The sequence below is a fragment of the Platichthys flesus genome, chromosome 8 (genome assembly GCF_949316205.1).
Source record: "Platichthys flesus chromosome 8, fPlaFle2.1, whole genome shotgun sequence".
Taxonomy (NCBI): Eukaryota; Metazoa; Chordata; class Actinopteri; order Pleuronectiformes; family Pleuronectidae; genus Platichthys; species Platichthys flesus.
In genome coordinates this window covers 26,686,439-26,690,600 of record NC_084952.1, presented here as the reverse complement: position 1 = coordinate 26,690,600, position 4,162 = coordinate 26,686,439, and the positions used below count along the sequence as shown (strand labels likewise).

Genomic DNA, 4,162 nt, shown 5'->3' with positions numbered 1-4,162 from the left:
TTTCAAGTGTAATATATACTAGCAAAACATAGTGTTACGAAGAAGTTGGTCTAAGAGGAACAGGATCCTTCAGACAGGTGAAAGCCCTGTACATTTTGAACCAAGGTTTAGAATAAACCTGGAAGGTAGACTGACGAGGTATCTTTAAGAAAGAGTTTGTTAAATATCCCAACCACAGAGAGGACATAACACTGAGTTGTATTTGGACCCTTGATAGCTCAGTTGGTAGAGCGGAGGACTGTAGGTTAGATATGTTGTTATCCTTAGGTCGCTGGTTCAACTCCAGCTTCAAGGAGTAGTCTTTGGGGAGAGCGTGGCCTAGGGGATAGAGCGGGTGCTCTGCAACAAGAAGGTTGCTGGTTCGAATCCCACTCTATCCCATCTGCATGCCTAAGTGTCCTTGGCAAGATACTGAACCCCTAGATGGCCCCTCATAAAATGATGAGTGTTCTAAAAATGTAAGTCGCTTTGGATAAAAGCGTCAGCTAAATGACATGTAATGTAATGTACTATTTGCATTGTGTGAAACAAGTCTCTAAAAAGCGCGCTATGTAGAGAACCTCTTTAAGGCACTATGATTTGTGTTGGTTAGGCAGGATATTTGAAAGTGTATTTTAGAAAAGATGAATTGAGAAACTAACAGCAACCAAGTAATTACAAGAGGAAATTACTATTGAATAATATGTAGGAGGTATTACATTATTTTGATGATGTTTATATTACTAGGTTATATATTTGCTCCTTAAGATAGCGTTTAGGAGATTGATGAAGACTTAAGGTAACTAACACTTAAATTAAAATAATAAAAAAAATTCTTTACATAGGTAAATGTAAAAATAAGATTTGGATAATTGAGCTGAGTAGTCCTTATACGAACTTCATGTGAAGGAACTATGGTGACACAGCACTAAGTCTGATACATGTTGTGGATGAGTTTTAGTGTAAGGAATGTGGATAGAAGAAAAATTGCATCAAAGGGATAGAAAACACTCACTGGCAGGGACAGATAACACCTCACAAATGTCTCAGTGTCTCTTAATGCAGGTTTCCAACCTCGACTCTTCCCGGCTGACAAGAAGACAACCAGAACAACACCAGGCTCCACCAGAAACAGATGTTCCACAGGCAGGAGCCAAAGCTCCAAAACAACAACCTTTTCCAGCTAATAACGTTCAAGACCCGCAACTCCTCTCTCACCTTGCACCAGCCAAGCAGGCAATATGGACTGGGAAAAGATCCAGCCTAAATCGCGAATTGTTGAAGTGACCTGAGGTTGCCAGCCTGTTAAAGCATACAGGCATCAAGTGGGACTGGGAAGAGCATAATAAAAACACATGCAGTTCATGCGAAGAAGAAGAAGAAGAAGAAGAAGAAGAAGAAGAGCTAAAGACACTGATCTGCATAAAGCCTCACTGACAATCTTCAAAGGTACATCGCGGATGCAGAAGAAGAGGATTCCAAGGAAGGAGGTGAGACGGAAAGGTGGAATAATGATTAGGAAATTAGTGTTCTCTGTGGAGAGAAGGGACATTGGGCAAAAACAAAAAATTGCAGAAGAAACAGCAACTCTACAAAGCTGATAGAACCGAGGCGGAGATGGAGGAGAGGGAGGAACCAGCAGCTTCGAACAGAGAACGAGGCCGTGAGGAACTCATCACACATCAAGAGGGTGAATGCACCACACCAACACAAACACTTATCAGAGAAGTAAATGATTGTTTTGTTTTTTAGAAAAGAAAGACAAACTACTAATAGTGATATGTTTGACACACATCCTAAAATGAGCAAATTAGTTGTTGGATCTGTTTTTGATTCAGGAAGCACGTGGTTGAAAATTCATGACTCCCTTAATATGAGGTGATATTATAATATAATATGAGGCTAATATGATGTCTCAATGAAAAATTCAAGTGTACATTTTTTGCTATCCTCCTGTTGTCCAAATTAATATGATGGGAAGAGATGTAAAGTGTCTTTTGGATATTTTTATAGTTTCCACCCCATCAGGAGTCATAGTGATCCGAACGGCTGATCTTTATCCACCACAGATTTACTTGGCATTAATTGTAATGCTGCTTCACTGCTATACGAGTATGAATGGAAGCTTTGTTCATCAGTTGTCACATCAATCAACAATGATCTAGTGGCCAGGTCACATTCAGTCACACAAAGAACATCCAAAAGATGAACACTGCACTCAAACACAACAGGAGAGATGCAGGTTTTCAGAAAAGATGGTTTAGAGAAAGTTGTGTGAAAGATAATTTAACACCAAGTTTTATGTTCTGGTAGGAACATAGATGTGCTGTTTCCGTAGTCACCCTCTCAGTTCCTTCACAGATGTTCAGAGGATGCTCTCCTTTTTGACGTTCCTGGTTCACACTCGCATGACTTGCTGTCAAAAACAAAAATTATGAATGGCAAGACTTGGGACCATGGATATAAAAATGTGTCAATGCTCACATTTGGGAAAAGATATCAGATCCTGTGGTTTAGTATTAACTATTTTTGAAAGTGTTTAGAAAATGATTTGCATCTGTTGGTCACACTTCCAAGGTTGTTTAACTGGTACCAGACACACGTAAAGAAGCCCAATATGCACATGCATATTAAGATTATACAAACAACATTTCAAGGGCTCAAGGTAATCACAATGTGGGTTTAATTGAAAAATGGAACCTGTGGTTATCACACCATGATCTGATAATATCTACTGAAACAGAAAGCCATCGATGGTATTACACCGTTTTCAACTCTCTATCGAGGGCAGGTGTAATTGTTCCTTGCAAGGATTCACTAGTGCACACTCCGATTTTTTCCGGTGAAGAGTATTTTTGATAAAACACAACCTGATGATTTGCGATTCATCTAAGATTTGTAAGTTGTCAACGCCACAGTACAACAACGCGCTTCGTCTGTTCCAAATTATTAAAACAATCCTTTAGCAAGTTCTGAAGGATATTAAATGGTTCTCTGTTGTTGATCTGGCAAATGTATTGCATTACATTACATGTCATTTAGCTGACGCTTTTATCCAAAGCAACTTACATTTTTAGAACACTCAGCATTTATGAGGGGCCATTTAGGGGTTCAGTATCTTGCCAAGGACACTTAAGCATGCAGATGGGATAGAGTGGGATTCGATCCGGCAGCCTTCTTGTTGCAGAGCACCCGCTCTATCCCCTAGGCCACGCTCTACCACGTATTCTTCAGTGTTTAAATTGATAAAGACAGCCAATACTGATTTGCATTTGAGTTCAACAGAGAAAGTTATACATTCACAAGCCTTTGTCAAGGCTATTGTGAATCACTGACCATTTACAACCAGGCACTAAAACAGGGGTGGGCAATTAATTTTCCAGAGGGGCCACATGAGAAACATGGACAGTTGTGGAGGGCCGGACCAATAAGTGAACTTAATTCTACTCATATTAATTTGATGAGCTTCTACAGATAAGAGTAAATGTTATGGTTAGGCAATGAAAAAGTGAGGCAGGCAAAGTAATAACGCCAACAATATATCACACTTTAATCAACATTTACAAGAACAGTTGTGAACAAATAATGCAATTTTTTTGCAGTATTCCAAACATCAGCTTTAAATTAACTGTATACAAAGCGCTATTACTATTTGCATATAGTCTTATCACCCCATTTGCGTTTTTTTTTCTTGTTAAGTGAGAGATATCGAGTCTGTTCATGGGCATGAACAAGTGCACTGAAGTCAGGTTGAATATTTGAGGTGGATATGCGCAGGACAGCTGAAAGGTGATCATCAGTGAGAGAGGATCAGTATCATGATTTGTTAAACTTCATCACAGAAAATGTTTGTTCACATGTCAGTAGATCCAAAGAGAACCAACATCTTCTGAGCATGCCTCGTCACGTATGAAAAGTTCTCCTCTTTGAGAGAAGAATAAAACTCCAGCAGTGACGCTGACTTAAAGTGCTCTGCCAGCAGTGTACCTGCGGAGGTGATCAACTGATTGTGTGGCTTCTTTCAGAGATTGCATGTGGTTGAGAATGTAACCCTCCAACTGGCTTGAAAGAAACTGCAACTTTCTCATGAAAGCCTTCACCAGGCTGTACATTTCATGTGCAAATAGACCCTTGCCTTGCAGTTTGGTATTTGGCTCATTCATTAATGCAGTGACATCAACAG

The 4,162-nt window shown here is 39.6% G+C and overlaps 1 non-coding gene across 1 annotated transcript; it reads left to right on the top strand.

Annotated features, from left to right (window-relative positions):
• The first annotated feature begins 207 nt into the window (after window positions 1–207).
• On the top strand, window positions 208–296 carry trnay-gua (transfer RNA tyrosine (anticodon GUA)). The gene is given in 2 exon segments: window positions 208–244; window positions 260–296. It is a non-coding gene; the product is annotated as a tRNA-Tyr (tRNA).
• Window positions 297–4,162: the final 3,866 nt, after the last annotated feature.